Genomic DNA, 21,791 nt, shown 5'->3' on the forward strand with positions numbered 1-21,791 from the left:
AGCTATTCTTATTTGTAAGCATATCTGTGTGCTTTTCTGTGACCTCATATATCTGATAAATCTCAATGGCTTTATTTAAAGTTAAATCATTGTCACAAAGCAAAATCTTTCTCACAGCATCATCTTTAATACCACACACAAGTCTGCCTTTTATCACCTCATCCCATAAATCACCAAATCGGAACATTTTAGCTTTATTTCTCAAATCAGTTATATATGATGCAAACATTTCACCAGATTTTTGATCCCTTGCTTAAAATAAGTGCCTTTCCATTGTAACATTTGTCTGGGGGTTAGACATTTCTCTAAATTTACATTTGAAGCACTCAGGATCCTCCCTTGACTCAGTTGGTACAACAATATGACGGTTCCCCCCTCTCCTGCAAAGATAGCAGGTATATACACTAATGAATGTTCCCTTTCTATGGCTTCTGACCCAGCTAAATTAAGTAGAATAAATGCCTTTGTACGGTCATCTTTATCAGAAAATGAAGCCTGCATGAAAACGTCATACTCTTGCCTCAAACACTCTCCAGTTCTCTGCAATATTATTGTCTTCCATGCCCACAAAGTATGCACAAACACAATGAAAATATGGCCCTTGCAATTATGTATGAATAAGCTTGCTATGTATGCCTGTAATAACATTGAAATGCACAATAAACTCTTCAAAATACTGTACTTTATGAAATATGCTCTGAAATGGCTGTATCTTACAAAATAACTTTACTGTAACACTGCACAAACATGCAAACAATTCATATACTTCTGATAACACAGATATATTTCATTAATATGCAAAATACATGCTTAGTGAAAAAATGCAGTCATTTCCTCTTATTTTATTAATTTTATGCAATTCAGACTTTATCTTAAACATTTTCCATAGTAATTTGAATATTTTTATCAATATCAGACATATTGGTTTATTTGAATATCTTTTAGAGCATTCTGTGTACCTTGTTTCATATTTTGCAAATAAGAAATAGTTTGAGCAAGTTTTAACATGTGAAATTCTTTTCTGACCTCTTTTGTGAATTATACGTGCAGTAGGGATGATTCACTCCTTTATATTCCTCCAATACCAACCAGATATCTCTCTGACTTAAACTGAAGAATCTGGCTTCCATTCTGGCCCCATGTCTTTTTTAGACATCCCACTTCCCACACCATGCCACTCGACCCTCTCTAACATAGATGACAAGCAGGCAGGGTATTTAATTTAGATGCTTTAATACATAGAAACACCAGGATGGATAGCAGCATCATAAAATAAAAACAAACTTATTAACAGACAGACATTACAGACAAACATGCTCACATCTCAACAGCTTACTACAAAACGGCAGTCAGGCTCACATGTGCTCAGTATTTGTACACTTATGCAGTCCCTTAGATAGCTTCTTAAAGGTGCATACACCCACATTGATCTCCATGTGGTATGGTTTATATATGATGTTGTGTACATTACCTATGAGTCTTATGGCTGTGTTTGATCCTCTGTTACCTTGCTTTAACACACCTTTACCTCTTATTACTGTATAGCTGTTGTATTATATGTCCTGACACTCAGTATGCTGTCACTAATCCTTACCTATGACACCCATAATTAGGTTTCAACTGCTTTGCACAGTGAGACCCCTTAGCTTCATAGGTGCCCAGAAGCACTGTGCACCTCTGTGAACCCAGCATACTTATTTTGCTCTGGTACACTAGCTTCACAGCAGTAAGATCTGTTATACATGACTTCTTTCAAAGAAAGTTTGGATAGGTTAGCTGAACTGCTTATGGTCAAATAATACACAAAATGGTGATTAAAAGCTATATGTTTTTGTTTGTTACCATGTAAAACCTGATATTCATCATGTGTTTAGGTTAAAATGCCTCCCAAGTGGATTTATGCTTTATCTTAGATATTCTTCAAAAAAAACCAAACAAAAAAAATAAATAAATAAATACTGAGAAAAACATGCATTGCCCTATTACCTTGTTATGGCAAGTAACCCACTACAATATCTGTATGTGAAAAAGCATGATGAACCAGAGATGCATTAAGCTGGTGTAGGACAGCTTGCATTAGGTGTTTATTGCAAAGAATGTTTGCCAAGGAAAATAACAGGTGCTTTTTCTTTTCTATTTTTTAACTAAGAAGTTACTTTTAAAGTAATGTATTGTGAAAAGTTCATGATAAAGTCCAAAAATTAAAATAGTATACAAAAAGAAAATAAAGTAAGAAGCACAGCAGATCACTTCCCGTTCCTGTGTACTAGATATGTCCATCAGCTCTCCCTATATGTGTTTGTCCTCATGGGGGAGTCACTATTTCTGTCTGCTAGTCAGTGAGCTTGTTTTATTTGGCTCTGTTGGAGGTCTGACTAAATTTAGAAGGGGACTTGAATACTTTACCAGTAAATAAGTCCCAAGCCTACAAACAGCAATGAAGGTCAGCAGCTACACGCACAGCTCCAACAACAAAATGACTTGGGAATAACTGTCTGCAAAGCTGACGCATTAGTAGCCAAAAGTCTTAGTGTGAGTAGCTGAGTTATCTTTGTCAGTTTCTGTACAATTTTGTTTACATTCCCATTCAGATTTCTTCTTGTTAGTTACTATGGAGAAGCACTCATGTGTGTCTCTGTGTGTGTGTGTGTGTGTGTGTGTGTGTGTGTGTGTGTGTGTGTGTGTGTGTGTGTGTGTGTGTGTGTGTGTGTGTGTGTGTGTGTGTGTGTGTGTGTGTGTGTGTGTGTGTGTGTGTGTGTGTGTGTGCGTGTGCGTGTGTGCGTGTGCGTGTGTGTGTGTGTGTGTGTGTGTGTGTGTGTGTGTGTGTGTGTGTGTGTGTGTGTGTGCCAGTGTGTTTTAGGTTTGCCACCAGCATCTTTTCAAGTGTCCCTTGTGGGATATTTTTTCATGGAAATATAAGATTTTCAGGACAAACCATACCCACAACCATTGCAAAGTGCTGGACTTCACTTTTGGCCCAAATAAATGCTCAGTATTGTAAAATTTGAGTTGTTTCTGTTGTTTCAGGTGATTTTGATATAAAGTAATTGTTTTATGCAACTATTAGAGAAAGTCACAAAATATTTTCTGTCTTAAAATCTCAGGATATCTGCCATTTTTCATGCTTTTTTTACAGGATACTTACTAAATAGAGACTGTCTTGCACAAGTAGGCACAGGTTGTAACTCATTTTTTTGTGTGTGTGTGTGTGTGTGTGTGTGTGTGTGTGTGTGTGTGTGTGTGTGTGTGTGTGTATGTAATATGTAGCAATGTGGCTGGAAGATAGGTTATTAGCTTTCAAATTAATTTCATTTCTACTGGATCAACACAAGCACATCTTCAGCTGAAGCATTTCCAGCTGGCCATATGAGCTCAGAATAGTACTTTCTGCAGTAATCTTAATAGTCTAACATAGCAATTTAGACTTCTTGATGTGTTATATAATACTTTGTCAAACAGCCAGAGTCTGTGATGCCATAGGAGAATTGAAAAATATTGGTGCATGTATGGAATGCTGCTGTCTACATATAGGTTTAAAGTACCTTCATGCTATAGAACATTACAAGTGATGGTTGTTTGAAGAAAGAGTTTTATTCATTGCTCTGACTACAGGCCTGAATGTAACATTATACTTTGCAAAATACAGGATTATTATTTGAAAAGGGTGTAATGTTTGATACTTGCAGCCATGATATTACTTGCTAACAGTGTTATGGATAGCTAGTGCGAGAGGTGTAGTATGAGTGGCCTTTGTAACAGAGAATCTATGAATAACAAGAAAGAAAGTACATAGAATAGTACATTATGTTTAATTAAAATATAGCAGCCGTCAAGCTATTATCCCAGTGATTAAATTATATGATAAGACTTTGCAACAGTTGACTATGACAACATTCACATGTTGTCGCTGTATTATTTTAACTATTCACATTTCACTATCCCAGTAAAGAAATTTGGTCTTTGCATGTTTCCATCCATTTGGAGACTGTATACTAAAATCTTTTATATAGATGCTCCATATGTCATAACTGCATAAACTTCTGTTGTTTTGCTCTCAAAGATAGTGAGTTATAATACAGTTTGGATATGTGTAAAAATTATAATTCACAATACAATGTTCATAATAATGACATCTGACTCCATTACAGCAGAAACTTTAAAAAGACTTGCAACTGTATTTCAAATATGTCAGCATGATTTTGCTCACTATACATGAGCAGAACTGCAAATAATGAGCATATACACTATACCTTTTATATGGGTCCCATTTATGTTGTCGAAAGGGCTGTTAACCGAACGCCCTTTGATCAACACATCAATGGCGAACTACCAAAACTTCGAACGGCCAAGTAAGCAAATTTTTTTCCCAGGGGAAAAATATTGCTTGGCCCTTATCGGAAATTTGCCCTTTCCTCCACTGTAGTTCGATCTTGGAGTTGGTATATTTAGTTAGGGGGTTGTGGGGGTTACAGGCCCCAACATCGAGGGGTGTGGGGGTGAAGCCCCCCACTTCATAGGTTTTGATGGTTTGTTTTATTTTTTGTTGGCCAAGTGACTTATCTCCATGGGGAAAAAAATTGCTTATTTGGCTGTTCGAAGTTTTGGTCTTTCGGTATTTACGTGTCAATGAAAGAGTGTTTGATGAACAGCCCTTTTAACAATCTAATATAGACCCCTTTTACACATTGCTAATTAATCTCTAGTTCCTGTTACATTGGATAACAATCAGACTATCACAGAAGCTATATACTTGTATAAGACAGTAAATTTTAAGAACGTTGCAGAGCAGTGAATTATGTACTGAATTTAGGAAGAATGGCACATTATGTGAAATAATTGCTGTACATGTGTTATTTAAGGATATTTTCATGCCTGGTTTTGTACTACTGCACAGATAGTGCATGCATGCTTGACAGTGTCCCAATTGCTCATAGGTTCATAGGAGATTACTAGGCTAACTACTTACAAATAATTACAAGCCAAGCCATTATTACCAAAAGTTTACTTGACTTTCCAAAGGCTAGAGGATGGCTTAAGTTTGTGTCTATGCTTTTGAATATTTTACAGAGTGCATCTGTCCATAAGGGACATGGGCACCACCACAAGAGTGAATTTATGACTCTCCATCCATTGATCCAAACTGCATTTGAAGAGGGTCAAGGAAGCGCTCTGCTTTACATGAATAGCAAACTTGTTCCAGAGAAAGGGTAATCTCTGAGACACATATCTATATCTCCAGGATGTTTTGTTTGTGTCACAGACTAAGTTTAGATCCCTGAACCAGGTGGCACTCGTGCAGTTTTTCTTGTGAATACATAACAGTCCCATCAAGGCTGAATTTGTGAGTGCCTTGTAAGTTAAGTATAGATCACCCCTTATTAGTGAGTAAGAGTCAAAGTAAAGGAGTAGGGCTTTTAGTCTATTTGCATAGGACATGTTGTGTGCACCCTGTATTTTTTATTTTATTTTATTTTTTTTTACAAGAAACCCTGAGGCCACTCCACCTGTTGCAAGAGCCTGGTCAAGTACATGCCAAAAGGTGCATTGTACTTGATTATTGCTTTTATGAGGGCCAAATATATTGAGACTATAACATCCTTAGATCTGGATGCCATGCCTTTACTGATAAGCTGTGCCACATACAAAGACTTCCTCACCACTTTGGGCACATGGTAGTCAAATTTAAGGCTACTGTCTGTCTGTGTACCTAGATATCTCACCTCTGAGTCTACACTTAGGGATGTGCTATTAATGTTGTAATTTGCAGGGTTATTTGATTTCCCAAAGGGTATAATTATGCATTTTTTTTCATTTAGTTTTAGGAAATGGCTCTGGCAACAATCATTTGTTTGAGTCAGACCCTTCTGAAGGATACTACATCATTGGGGGATACTACATCATTGGGGGATTAAATGATTTCCTCCAATTCCTGTTGCATGATGTACCAAAACTGGTTTCCAACATGGGATATTTGAAAAAGAAGAAGCAGTTATAACCCTGCATTTAACGTCACATTACAAGTTTTTATGACTTATGTGAGCAAGATTTTAGGAACAACTTAAGACAAAAACCTCTCCATCATAACTTAACTAGAGAAGAGAAATCTGCCCTGCAAGAACTAACAAGAAATAAGGAATTAAAAATGATGAGGGCAGATAAAGGTGGTATGTTGGTCAGCATGAGTATTAAAGACTATGAACAAGCCATTGAGAATTTGCTTAGTGATAGAGCGTGTTATATGGTAGTGACATCAGACTTTATTCAAAGAAGTTTTCTAAATATTGATTATGAGTTATTTCATATATATTTAGTCAAGGTGGCATTGATTACAACACATACAAATTTTTAAAAGTCGAGTTTCCAAAACTTGTTTGTTTTTTGGAATACCCAAGGTGTACAAAAATCAGAAATCGCCACCATGTCAACAGATATTTGCAGCATCTTTTTCTAAGACTGAACCAATCTCCATTTGGTTAGACCATTTGTTAAATCCAGTGATCCAAGCATATGAATATTATTTAAGTGACTCACGGCATCTTTTAGAACTATTAAGCAAATAACAGTTAAAGCAACCGCATTTTTACTTTGCAGTGCTAGATGAAGTATCCCTTTACACTTGTATCAATCAGGAAATTGGTCTGGATTTTTTAAGGAAATATTTAACAGAGTTTACTATGTTTGAAAATTCAAAAGTGAACACCATCTGTAGCTTGATGGAAATAGTCTTAGACAATAATTTTTTTGAATTTTCCAAGAAATTTTACAAGCAGATTTCTGGCATGCAATGGGGGCAAGGGTTGCCCTGCTATTCACAAACTTGGTGATGGTTATGTGGGAGAAGAAATACATGCCATTCCCTGTCTCAAAATATTCTTTTTTACCTCCGCTTTACAATCTCTTCTTTTTGTGATCCGGTGTCAAGCATGAGTTCACAACTTTGTCCACTATTTGAATAGTACTACTAATTTCATCAAGTTTACATGCTGTGGTTTCTGAGACAGTATCAACTTCCTGAACATTCATTTGTCTTATGATCACACCACCCATTCTTTTACTAGCAAAATATACAAGAAAGACAGTTTTGTCAACCAATATTTACACAGAGACAGTTTACATCCGATGCATATTAAGAGAGGGGTGGTTAAAGGACAATTCGTCTATTTAAGTAGGTTAACGACTGACCAAAGGATTTTTATGAAAGAGATCTCCAAGTTAAGAACTTCTTTATAGCCAGGGGCTATGATGAAGGTTGGCTAACCAGGTTGGAACATGAGATTTTAGGTTTTAGAGATAACAATGCTTGTCTAATCTAGATGAAATATTCTCAGTTAATGTGCGATGTCTAGACAGAAACATCTTCAGATCACAGGGCTGCTAGTATGTAGAAGCTGGCTTTTCCCATTCCAATTTCCAATGAGATGTGGCTCTTCAAGGATTGTATAATTAATAACAAGAACATAATATTAGGGAACACTGATTTAGCATGGATTTTGAGTGAGAAGCTGGTATCTTGTTATAAAAGACCGTTTAATTTAAAGACCATGCTTGAAAGAGGTAAAAACAACAACACGGTCACTAGTGAGGGTTCCACTTTTGGCATATACTGTTGTGACCATTGCAAGCAGCGTAGATCTATCAGCAACAATTCTTCTGTAGATTTCAAAAACTGTGACATGGTTGTGTGGTGTCATAACAGGTACAATTGTGATTCTAAATGTGTGGTCTATGTGGCATGTTGCTCATAGGTTCATAGGGTCATAGGTAGGTACTAGGCTATTGGCCCTAGGGCCTATATAAGCCTAGCCAAAAAATGTACCGTGGCGTTCGCCACCCAAGAAAATTATTTTCCTGTGCCCTTGTCTAGCAGAGCCACAGAAGTGATCCCTGGGGTGAATTTCCCATTTCCCATCCAATCATCAAGATTTTTCTTGAAGAGTGCTAACGAGGAGCTCTGTTTGACATAGATAGGTAGTCTGTTCCAGAGTATGGGAAGTCTCTGGGACAGGAATCTATCCCTCCAGCATGTTCTGTTTATTGTGGTGAAAAGGTTTAGGTCCCTAGAGACTGGGATTTCTTTAAGTGGAGCATGTCCAACAGCTCTGGATTGTGACTCCTGTGGCAAGTTTTACATAGGAAAAACTATTAGAAATTTAAACAGAAGGATATATGAACATGTTTTAGCTGTTCAGAAGAAGGACTGGAATATTGGATTAACAAAACATGCATTAGACTGTGCAGATTTCAAAACATTTTGTTTTACAGTCATTGATGAAATTTTTAATGGTGACCATAAGATTATCTTAGAGTATGAAGAGGCCTGCTGAATCTAGCTTTATTTGTATGCTTGTTGTTTGTTTGCTTGTTATTTCCCTGAAACGCTAATTCCATCTAAAATGCGGCTTTTCCCTAGTGATATCTGCATTGCTTACTGTACTTATTTCCTTGTTTCACTTGAAAGAAAGTTACTGTTTGTCGTTTTTGCATTTAAGTTACCTGTAACACATTGCATTTAAGTTACCTGGCACTTGCTCACTAAAGCAATTATAAGTTAGCACTAAAAAATTAAAAGCACTACACCCTCACAAACTCACCTTGAGTACCTTGTTCCCCATTGGCCCTTTTTTTCAATTATAAAGGAATTCCCAATACTATTCTAGCATGTCCAAAGGTCAGTTGTCAATCTCCTCTCCGGTCCAGCTGGTGAATCTGGGAATCTTGAGGCAATGTTACAACTGCCTCATGTACACAGACAACGCTCTCCTCCTCCCAACAAATTCCAACACATGTGAGAGATGCAACCATATAGCCAAACTGGAAGCTAAGCACTCTCAACTCAGTACTGGTGTAACCAGTCAGGAGGAGAAGGAAACCACAATCACTACAATTCCAGTCTCACATAGACCTACCACAGCAGCAAACCAAACACATAAACACACAAAAACATACTCGGAGGCTCTAAATAAAAATCTGCCTAAGCAGCAGAGACCTCCAAAGCAGACACCCAAGCAACCGCTACTCCAAAACAAAACACGTGCAAAATGTAGCTCACAAAGCCAGTGTGCCGAACAGTCACAGCCCTTAAGGCTAAACAACACACCTGATACACTTGTAATAGGTGACTCTATCGTCAGGCACACCGACGTCCCGCTCACCAGGCTGAACAAGGAGAAGGTCACGGTGAGCTGCCTGTCGGGCGCTAGGATCCGCCACATAACACAAGCACTCAGGTCACTCCAAGGCAAGTACAAATATGACTCAGTCATTGTCCATGCTGGTGTGAATGACCTGAGACGTACCTCCCTGGACTATATGAAAAGAGACATAGAGGAGCTCTCTGAGCATGTAGCCCAGGCCGGTATGACCCTGACCTTGAGTAGCATCTTACCCTCACCAAGAATGATTCCACAATATGAAGCAAAGATGATCAATTTCAACAATTGGCTTAAGTATTGCTGTCATTCAAAGGGGATCCAATGCCTGTCAGCCTGGGATGACATGCTCGACAAGCCACAATGCTTCGCTAGGGATGGCTTGCACCTGTCTCCCCTGGGCTCTCGGATATTGGCAAAGGCTCTTGCTACCTCCATAGTGCCATTTTTAGGCAAGGCTCAAAAGACAAACCCACCTCCATAGGTATCACAAGGGATAAGAAACTAAGAGTAATGCTACTCAACGCCAGAAGTCTAAACCTCAAGATGCATGCACTCAAAACTCTCCTTAGCATGGAGAACATCGATATTTGTGCAGTAACAGAAACCTGGTTCAAGGCTCCCGAGAGCACCCCAGCACTACCAGGTTATACCTCATACCATGCTTTTCAGCCCCAAAACTTGGACCGAACCACAAAAGGAGGGGGAGTATCAATATTCGTCAAAGATACCCACACCTCCAGGTTGGTGGCACAGCACGAAGCATCAGAGACTATCCATGTGCAACTAACAGTGGGTAAAACTGCCTTCCAGTTTATAGCCTGCTACAGACCACCCTCCCAAACCCAGGAACCCTACTCTGCCTTCCTGAGAACACTGGAAAATATGAAGGTCTCACCAAACACCATTATATTGGGCGACTTCAACTACCCAAACATAGACTGGGAGCATTACTCTAGCTCCAACACCCTAGCCCAAAGGTTCCTAGAATTTATAAACTCAAATGCTATGGAACAACTTGTTACCACTCCCACAAGAGGGTAAAACATACTGGACCTGATCATCACCAACATGGGGACTCTATGCTCCAGACCAGAAGTGTATCCCTCACTGGTAAGATCAGACCATAAACTAATCTCACTGGATATTCACATCCCGACCCCACCCCCTGCCCAGAAAACCACAGTGAAAAACTTCTCTAAAGCAAATTTCACACTCCTCAAAACCGAGGTGGAATCCTTCAAAGCCCCCGGGCCTGTGGAAAATACGGACCAGACCGCAGAATCCTTTATAAATGCATTCTATGAACACCTTCAGGAATGCATGGATCATGCAATCCCAAATAAAACCAAGACCCAATCCTCCAAAGGCAGACGTCCTGTCTGGTGGACCCCAGCCATAAACAAACTGTACAATAGAAGGAAGAAGCTACTACATGATAGAGCAAAAGCCTAAAAAGGGAAGGCATCTCTGATTAGTATTAGCAAAAAACTGCGGGTACTCATAAAATCATCTAAGGCCAGCTTCGAGAGAAAAATTGCACAGGACACTAAGGATAATCACAAGGCTTTCTTTAGTTATGTTAGGAACCTGGGTGGGAATTCCCAGATATGCTCAGAATTAGTCCAAAATGACAAAAAATACACCGAACCCACAGACATTGCCAACATCCTAGCTGACAGGTTCAGCGCAAACTTCTCCCCCCCTCCCCACCGAACCCACAGACATTGCCAACATCCTAGCTGACAGGTTCAGCGCAAACTTCTCCCCCCTCCCCACCAAAAGGGCAAATATCTTTCCCAGCAGAGTGCTGCCCCCCTGACATCTCAGATGCTCGGATAAGAGCCGCCCTCTCCAAAACAAAAAACACAGCATCAATGGGACCAGACAGTGTCCCGGGCTGCATCCTACATTAACTCCAAGAAGAGCTAAACCCAAACATAAAACTACTGTTCAATCTCAGCTTTACTACAGGATATGTACCCAAAGAGTGGCATACAGCAACAGTGGTCCCTCTCCACAAAGGTGGTGTCTCAACGGATCCTGGAAACTATCGCCCCATAAGCCGGACTAGCTTGGTCTGCAAAGCTATGGAAAGGATCATCATGGACCTCATAAATAAAGATATTGGGGACCTACAGACACTGGTTCCTACCCAGTTTGGCTTTGTTAAGGGTAGATCCTGCCTCTTAAACCTGGTCAATTTCTTTGAAACAGTCACCAAGGCCATTGACTGGGGGAAGATGGTCCACACAGCCTACCTGGACCTCGCAAAAGCCTTAGATGCAATACCCCACTTGGACATTATAGATAAGCACACCAGCTTAAATATAAACCCCTATGTCACTATATGGGTTGCAAACTGGCTCAAGGACAGAACCCACATGGTTAGAATTACTGGAGCCATGTCAGACTCCAAACCAGTTACAAGTGGCGTCCCACAAGGCTCAGTCCTGGGACCTCTCTTGTTCGGTATATATTTCTCAGCGGTACAGGCCAACATGGAAGGACTGTGGCTGACCAAGTTCGCAGATGACTGCAAACTGGGCACCATAATAGGCTCTACAGCCAACCCAAGCATCCTCCAAAAGGGCCTCATATAAACAGACAACTGCTGCCAGAGCCATGGCCTCAAGCTAAACGCCAAAAAGTGTATAGTCATCCCCTTTGGCAAAAACAAAGTGCCCACAAATTACCACATAGGTGGTAATCCATTAAGTACAGAAGAAGTAATTAGGGACCTGGGGACCCAAGTTTATAGCAATCTCTCATTTGACAACCACGTGGCCAAAGTGGTTAGAAAAACATTTTATATAGCCCACCTAATCATGAAGGGATTCACATCTAGATCAGGAGAGGTCATCATGCCACTTTACACATCCCTCATCAGGCCCATAATTGAGTACAATGCCCCTTTTGGGATGTACCTTACCAGACACCTGCAGCAACTGGAAAGACCCCAAAAGTACCTCAACAAGAGGATCAAAGGGCTCAAATTGATGCCATATGCTGCCCGGTTAAAGAAACTCCAGCTCTACTCAGTGGCATACCATCTGCTCAGAGGCGATCTGTGCCTGACGTATAAAGCCATGTCCAACCCAGAATTAATGGATATGCTGCACCTCAGAAAATCCAAATCCCATCGAGCTACGCGCTCGATAGACTTGAACCTCAGCACTGAAATAAATAGGACATGCTGGAGGGACAGATTCATAACCCAGAGGCTCCCTTCACTCTGGAATAAAATCCCAGTCCAGGTTAGGCAGAGCCCCTCATTGACTCTCTTCAAGAGGAATCTTGATGAGTGGATGGGAGATCATAGGTTTACCACTTTTATCACTTCTGTGTCACTGTTAGACAGAGGCACAGTATACTAACCTCGAAAAAGGGCATAGCAAAATTAATTTAAAATGGCTAGCGAAAGCCAAACACATTCTGGCTAGGCTTATAAATGCCCTAGGGCAGATAGCCTAGTATGAACCTATGAACCTATGAACCTTGTGACAGATTAGGCTCAAGACTGACAGTGAACTGGGGCTCAACAAATTCATCAACATCAAAAGTTTTTTACTGGCACAAAAACTATAATTATTAACATCATTAGTACATTTTTAAAGTTATTTTTAGTCACATTTGGTATGTTTTGACGTAAACAATGAATTTAATAGTTGCTGGAATCATTTTTCTTTAAGATTGAATGAGAAGAATGTTTATCAATGAACCTTTCAGTCAATGAATTACATAAATCTTTAGTCAAACCCCATTGGTTGGTTTTATTCATGTGATTTACTAGGTGGGATTTAAAAGAGTTGTAAGATCCATTTATTGTTTTATTGTTTTCTGAAGAAGTTCTATATACTGAAAGAATGAAGGAGTTAATTTGTGTCTGGAGCCTTGCTTTGGTTTATTCTTGGTTATCAAGTTCAGTATCTTGTCCAGTGCCTTCAATGAAATTCCATTTTGGATGTGCTGTAATTTGCAGGGTTATTTGACTTCCCAAAGGGAATAATTATGCATTTTGTTTTCATTTAGTTTTAGGAAATGGCTCTGGTAGCAATCATTTGTCTAAGTCAATCCCTTCTGAAGGATATCTACTTCACTGGGGGATTCCATGATTGCCCCCAACTTGCAGTCATGAGCAAACTTAGTCAGCCAAAGGCCTTCTATATTAGCCTTAACTTCAGAGAAGTATATTATGAAAAGGTGAAGTCCCAGCACTCAGTCCTGTGGAACACCAATAGTAACTGGCCTCTTGCTGGATCTGGATTCACCCACACTAACAACATTTGCCCTATCCATGAGTCATTTGGTAATCCACTGGGTGTGTAGGGTCTAATGCCCAACTTTGTGAGCTTATCTATAATACCCAAGTGTGGAATTATGTCAAATGCTTAGCCAGGTCAAAGTAGGCAGTATGCACTGTTTTACCCTCATCCATGGCCCTAGTGACCTTGTCAAAAAAAGTCCACCAGATGGAACAGGCATGACCCGCCTTTGACAAAACCAAACTGGATTGGGATGAGTGTTTGGAGGTTTCCTGTGTCGTTGTTTATCAAGTCCATGATTATTCTTTCCATGAGCTTGCATATAAGACTAATCATACTTATAGGTCTATAATTTCCTACGTCTCTCGATGGTCCCCTTTTATGTAGTGGAATGACTGTTTACTTTAGCTTAATGTGTGGTGGATGGGGCAGACACAAAATGCAGCTTTAAGCAGGCAAAAGATAAGCAGAATATCGAAGCACTAAAGCACAAACTGGAGTAGAGACAGTTCTGTCACTATTGACCTTCTACTACTGTTTAAGTCACCAGACTATGCAGAAATTTACCAGTAGCACTGTTTATGGAAAAAACGCAGTAATAATCGACTAAAGTTCAAAAGCTCACATGTGTACTTTTCTGACACAGTTGTGAATTAAACTACAATACTATGGGCCAGTAAGGTTTAAAATACAAACAGACGGCTTTTACAAGTAATTCTACTTGTGGAAATAGAAGTGTAGAATAATGCAGAAACACAATCTTCCCACAACTGCTAATAAAAAACAAAATTAAGGTCCCAGAACAAACTTAAAAATGCAAACAGATGAAAGAGAGCAGAAAAGTACAAAGTATTGTTAACATACAGGTCACTAAGTGCAACTCAAATATTTAAACAGAATTGCAATAATTAAAATATAATTCTCTTTCCTTTTTTTTAAGCTAGTTACTCACAGATCCACACCTCTCATGTCTTAGATAAACAACTTTGTCATATCCCTGCTAGTTTAATCACCACAATTGTTGCTGATTGTGAAAAAGTGGCATAATAACCAAAAGTAGAGATACTACAGTAGGTCAGCATATCAAAGCAGCGCTTTTGTTAACTCCAGTTAAATAATGTTTAGGATAGGTTTCTTTTGATATAATTATCTTCACATCTGCATGGTATATTATACATACATACATATCACCTGAAACATTTTGGAGTATGGTGATCTTGATACTAATATTAGTGTAATGACTATAGACAAAATATGTATTTGGGTTTTAAAATGAATTTTTCATGCGTGGTGTGTATAACCAGAAGCAAATTGTAAAACAGTGCGATAATACTGCATATGTTCTGAAAATGAATAATTGTTCATTTACAGCATATTCCTAGCCCTGTATAGCCTAACCTGGTTTATAATGCACTGAATTTGAAACTGGAAGATGCAGGGCTTAGAATGGAACTTCTTTAGAAAATTCTGTACATGAACCATCATCGCCATCATCATCATCATCGTCAACAACATCATCATCAACCCTCTTTTTTTTCCATTTTCTACATTGGGTCAGGGTATCATGTTAGCTGTTGCCATTTCTCTCAATATAATATCACAGTCCTACCTCCTACAGCACTCACATATGACTGTTGCATTGCAGATCTCTCACACAATCCATTCACCTCTGTTTGATGCCCTCATTTCCTCCTGCCTTCTTCCTGTCAGTCCCAAATCTTCTTCACCAGATTGCCTTCTGCTTTTTTGCACATGTGCTGAAACACTTTAAACTGTTCCTTTTTTATCTTTTCTGCAATTGGAGCTACTTTGGCTTTTGCTCTTATTTCCTCACTTCTTCATCTGTCCCACAGTGGGCATCCTACCACTTATCTCAAGCATTTAATTTCCATCACTTCTAGCTTCCTTATCTGCTTTGCATTTACTATTTCACAATAGTACTGGTTGCACCATTGTTTTGTACACCTTACTTTTCAGCTTCTTCGGCATTCTTCTTTCATTCACTACCCCTGACACTCTGTGCCTGGTGGCTGCAGCCCCTTCTGATTTAGCTTTGACTTCCTTATTAAGACTTCCCTTCTCCTCAACCACCCCTCCCAGATATTTGAAGCTGTTAACCTGTTCCACTACCTTCCCTTCTTTCTCAGTTCTCAGCTTCTTCTGATTTCGTCAGTTTGCTGCCATTACCACTGTCTTACCTGTACTTACTTTCATCGATGTGCCTTCAGTTTTGTATTCCATTCTCCTATCCTCTGCTGAAGTTTAGTTCAGAGTCTGACTGTACTGCCACATCATCTGCATACATAAGCTTTGTTGATCTGCCCCCCTGGACTTGTTTGCTAATGTAATCCATCACCAGTATGAACAGTAGTGGGCTCAGACCTGAACCTGATGCACATCCACTCCCACTGGGAAGCCCTCTGTGAGGCTGAACAGTGTTCGTACTTGAGTCATTGGGTCCTTGTACATAGCCTGCACTAATTCAACTGATGTTTCTGGGACTTCAAACCATTTCAGAACTGCCCAAATCAGCTTTCTTTGGACCTTGTCATATGCTTTCTCCAAGTGTAGGAATGCCTAGTTGGACTATTTCCTCATCTTTAGCGTCTTCAAAGCTATCTGTCTCACTTCAAACATTGGGCTAGTTGTGCTGCATCCTAATCTGAATCTGAACTGCTCATCTTCCATCTTACTTTCTATTACTGTCCATATCTGTTTATCAGTCACCCTCTCCAGAACGTTCATGCAATATGACAGGAGGCTGATACATTTGTACTGCCCACAGTTATGGACATCCCCTTTGTTCTTGTACACTGGCACTAGAATGCTTATTCTCCAGTCATCTGGGATACGCCTTTCTCTTCACACTGCTATTGACCTCAGGAGCCATTTCTCCCCTATATCACCCAGCATCTTTATCATATCTGCTGTGAATTCATCTGAGCCTGCTGATTTCCCTGACTTCATTTTCCTTAGTGTATTCTTACTTCTTCAATGCTGAGCTCCTCTTCTTCTCTCATTGTAGGCTGTGTCTGTGGCAATACAGTTTCTATGAAGTTTTCTTCATTCAGATGTTGCTAGAAGTATTCCTTCCATCTGCCTTTGATGTTCTGTGGACTGGTGAGCAGGTTGTTGTGGCATTCCTTATAAAGGGTGTCTGACTATCTTCTTTAACTTTCTGTCTTTGCCTTGCAACCTGATAGTTTCTTTTTGCCACCCACTGGCTTACTTTCCAGAAGTTGGTTGGGTGCTTCTGATGCCGTGTTCCTTGCTGTTGCAACTCCTTTCTTAGTCTCTTTTTGGCCAACCAGTATTCCTTTCTAGCCTGGTCCATCTTTTCTATCGCCCTCTTTTTATTACACTCATTCTTTCTTTAGATGACTCCTGGACTTCTGCATTCCACCTGTAGCTTACCTTATGTAACTTATTTCCATACCTGGCTTGGTCACCTATCTGTATTAAAGTCCTAAAAATTACAAAACACTTCCATTCTTCTTCAACTCCACCTATTTCCTCCTCTTCTTGAGGTGCTAGAGCCCTGAATAATTCCTTGAACTATTTCCAGTCAGCTTCCAGGTCTTCAGCATGGTCTCTGCTGACCTTAGAGCCTTCTCTGATCATTGCTTGCAGCTGATTGTGGCAACCTGTAGGCTGACTATTTTCACTGGGAATTACTTTGCAATCACTGATTCTACCCCAGTGGCAACTTTTGTATGTGATCTTGTGACTGTCTGTCTCTTTCTGAAACATGGCTACTATCAAGCCATTTGCCAGACAAGTCTAGAATGTCCTCACTCTCTTTATTCCTGTTGCCCCACATGGCTACTATCAAGCCATTTGCCAGCCAAGTCTAGAATGGCCTCGCTTTCTTTATTCATGTTGCCCCACCCATGTGGACCCAGGCAGTACTCATCTTATGTCTGTCCTAATGTGCATTGTCAACACCAATTCCTGTTGTACTGCTTTATCTAGTAGGTCCTGCAACTGCTGTCTGAATGTACTATTTTCTTTGGTTTACCTTTATAAGGTTGAAAAATCAGATTGTTGATCGGCCCATTGTGCAAACCGAAATGCTGAATTCTGTGTGTCGAATGTCACCAAAGTTCGGAACTCAGCAAATCGAACAGCAGATTCACTTAGATTCGAACTCCAATGTCGAACACACAGTGTAATGCAGGGGGGCAAGCCCCCATGCACCCCCAATGTGGGGGGAGCTGTGCTCCCCACACCCCCCCTACTTTAATATTCTAACTCTGAGATCACACTACATTGGGGAAAGGGTCCATTTCCCCTCTCACTGTTAGCATGTGTCACTGGCATAGTCGGAGTAGGCCAGATCCTCAACCCACTTATCATTGGCATGCCCATTTGGTGACATTAGTCAACATGACAAAATCTCCTAGAACAATATTTCACACCGAGTGGCTAGCCCTGGCACAGCACACAGTCTGTGATCCATGTTCTCCTATCATGAGGATACTGTGCACCACAAGAGATGCCCTAAGTGACTGGCCTGTACAACTCTTCCCCCCTATAGGACACCATGTAGAGTCTGTGCTGCTGCCCACAGCTCCATTCATTGGTGAATTTAAGATGGAAACACTTAGCATGTTTTTCAGAGGTGGGATGAACCCCACAGAGACACAGGGATAACATTCCAACTGCAAACAGGAGTTGGCTGGTCATTAGCATTAGACATTGTACCTTGTGCATGGGAGATAAAGACCTTAAACATTATGCAGGCTGGTGTCCCCTCCTTATCTCCACCTAAGCCATACATAGAATACTTAGAAAAGCATTAAATGTAGATACTATCATTGTATGAATCTAGAATAACTGCAATTAATAGAAGTGTCGATGCTTTTTAATGTACTCTTCTCAGTAAAGTATTTAGAGGATGTGCAGATAATATACAGCAGACCAGTAGCTCATTATATGACACAACAGCCAAAAGAATTATACTGCAGTACAGTTTATAAATCAGTGCATTTAGAATGCTAGTGGTAGTAAATTAATTCATCTGATCCTGAATGATTAAGTATGGGGTATTTTGAACTATATAATGCAAAAAAAAAAACGTATTGTTTGTCTGAGAGAGAGGAGTGTGTGTGTGTGTGTGTGTGTGTGTGTGTGTGTGTAAGCATCAGTTTATGTGGATATTACTTGACCATTACTGTTAAATGCAATATAAAGTGTCACAGATCTTCTCACACTTCCCCATGTCATAGCGCTGATCATATTGATTTATTTAGCTCCCATTTCATACCTTCAAGCTAACCATCTGCTGCTTCATTCCAATTACTTTTAACTTAGTCGCCCTGATACTGCTCCCCTGGGCCTGGGGCTGCCTCAGCTGCACACGGGTTGGGAAAAGGATATGGAAATCCTATAAGCTGTTGTGTACATTGGGGATTTTTTTGTAATGGCCTCACTAGGCAGAGCTGCTAACATCAAACACATCACTGGATGTAATGTCATTTAGCTGCAACCCTGCCTCCAATGCAAAATTTTTGAGATGATCTGCCTTGCAGTAACAGTATACCCCTATCACTGGGGATGGGCAAAATGCAAACAGAAATCCCACCCTTCCTGAAATGGGAAAGCCAACAAAATGACCCTCTTTCGAACCCAAACCCCAGGTCCTCCAGCAGTTCAGCTCATACCTCTCAACTCTCCAGATTTTCCTAGAATGTCCAGATTGTTTGCCTCATATTTTTGGTCTATTCCTCATAAACTTTGGGATTTTCTGACAAACCACTGTGATAATCTGAGGATTGACATTACTAACTATTTATTTATTTTATTTATTTAGCATTTGTTGACCGGGAAAGTCCAACTAGGTTCCACAGAGCCTGTTTTCATTGGAGGCCCAGGGAGAAATGCTCCAGATGCATGTCTTTGGAATGTGAGAGGAAACCGGAGTACCCAGAGGAAACCCACGCCAACACAGGGAGAACATGCAAACTCCACACAGAAGGCACCCCAGCCGAGAATCGAACCGGAGAACCTCTTGCTGTGAGGTGACAACATTAACCACTGCACCACTGCACTGCCCTAATGACATACATTTGACTTTCAGACTTCAAAGCCTTCAGAAAATGTAGTTTAACACAAACCCTGTTACTCTAGCAACTTTCTAACTTTATAAGAGCAATATATACAATCTATCCCTATTTTTGGGCATTTGTCTCCCCCCCCCCATTTTGTCAGCCTTTGTGAGGTATCTTGCACTAACAGGTTGAGAGGTATGCCTCAGCTGCTAATCAACTGCAGGTCCTCTGGATCAGAATCAGGGCTCCAACCCTCAGCATCATGGAGAAAGGTATGAATGTCTCCTTTTCAGATGTAAACAGAGAGTACTGTCTTCTTCATTTAGTTATAGACAGTTTACAAATAGAAATTGAAAGAAACAAACACAGGACTAGGTACTGAAATTTGTTTGCAACTCAGTCATAATCCCCCTGAGCTGAATTACAAGGGCTTAAAAATTTATGAAGCAGAATGTGACAGCTGCTGCAAGACTGCAAGAACTGTAGCACAGTGCCACATATCTATAATTGGTTTACACACACACAAACGTGCAGACACACACATAAATATTTCTATGTGTGTGTGTGTGTGTGTGTGTGTGTGTGTGTGTGTGTGTGTGTGTGTGTGTGTGTGTTTTTATATATTGTATAAATATATATATATATATATATATATATATATATATATATATTTATAGCTAGATATATAGATATATAAATAGATATACATATATATAGCTAGATATATAGATATATAAATAGATATACATATATATAGATAGATATATAGATATATAAATAGATATACATATATATAGCTAGATATATAGATATATAAATAGATATACATATATATAGCTAGATATATAGATATATAAATAGATATACATATATATAGATAGATATATAGATATATAAATAGATATACATATATATAGATAGATATGTGTGCACATATGCAACCTCTGGAATCAGAATTACAACAGAAAGCCCTTAAACATGGACGTTTTGCATTAATGTAAATTCATGGCATGCAGAGTGTCCTAACCTCTGAATTACATTAATTTCAAACAGACTTGCTTGCCTTGTCTGAGCAGACCAAGTTCTACAAGACTTGACTATTTCTGCAATAAGCTGTCAGTACCCTTTCCATAAAGAAGTTTATTTTCATGGTTGTTTCTCCAGGTCTCTGTCCTCTAATTATTCTTAATCGTCGAACTATTATTCATCTGCACATTGTCCACACCTCAGAAGTGCTTGCATCTTTGTCCCAAGTTTTTCTTCTGTCTTTCAGGAAGGTATTGCAACATTTTTAAGGCCGCAGGTATGCAATCTTTAAAAGCATTTTACAAATGACTGAGCTGACTAGGTCAGTGATACTGATATTTAAGCAAGTTAGTTTTCTTCTGTTATTATTTCAGTAAAGTTATGTCTAACAATTAATGTTTCTATTACTTTCCTAATCATTTGGGCAAATATTAGACCAAGCAGAATTCCACATCCTTTGAAAAATACACATGATTTTCGTTATATAGCTGTTCATGTAAATGTTTATTTAGTCATGTTTATCTACTTTTTCTTCTGGATAAGTAGACAGGCAACAAAATGTCCTTTTTTCTGTCACATTTAAGATAAAGGGCAAGTGCAACCTACCCAGGAAATTTGACATGCAGTGATAATGTGAATCTGCAGTAAAAAATACAAAATATGACAATTTGTATTACCAAAATATATGCCTTTCATCTGTCCAAATAATGCAGCTACAGGGAAAGAACCAGAAAACAATGTAGGGAATACCGAGCACCATCATCATTATCATTATCATCACCACCCGCTTTTTTCTTCTAAACTCTTCAAAACCATAATTCTTGTTTGAATTAAAACATTTCAAGATTTTGTTAAAGTTACAACTTTGCAAGCACACTTTAGAATTTTTGAACAATGAATTCATCCTTCTGTGTATTACTTTGGAGTGTCAAAGGACTGTTTGATCATATGCGACTCGTCATCCACATAATACAAAGTTGGTCCTTGTCCCTATTCAAGTGCAACTTAGATCTATGGATGGGAAACAGATCATTTACCTCAGGACGTCACCCTGTACTATTAATGGACAGAGGCAGCTCCTAAATTTTTTATCCCATGCATGGGTCCCCTCAGATTATCTGTGGTATGATTCCTGTTATTCTCATTAAGGGAAATATATAATTATTGACAATGTGATTGGTAAGGCCAATCTATAACAAATGGGATAGGTTATTTTGAGCATAAAAAGGGAAACTGGAAATGGCCCATAAGAGCAGATAGCCTAGTACTTATCTATGAACCTGTGTGCAGGAGAATAGAAT

General features: G+C 39.4%; 1 protein-coding gene across 3 annotated transcripts in view; it reads left to right on the forward strand.

The window, feature by feature from the left end:
* Positions 1-21,791, forward strand: part of HJV (hemojuvelin BMP co-receptor) — a 464,608-nt gene that overhangs the window by 38,775 nt on the left and 404,042 nt on the right. The window contains exon 1 of one of the 3 annotated variants that reach the window (XM_044079990.1): positions 2,423-2,532. The exons of the other annotated variants lie outside the window; for them this stretch is intronic. The gene's annotated coding sequence lies outside the window, so the exon portion shown is untranslated. Of the gene's footprint in view, positions 1-2,422; positions 2,533-21,791 lie in introns of those variants that run through there. 3 annotated transcript variants of the gene reach the window in all.

Source organism: Protopterus annectens, chromosome 8.part0 (assembly GCF_019279795.1).
Source record: "Protopterus annectens isolate FY-2018-M chromosome 8.part0, PAN1.0, whole genome shotgun sequence".
Taxonomy (NCBI): Eukaryota; Metazoa; Chordata; order Ceratodontiformes; family Protopteridae; genus Protopterus; species Protopterus annectens.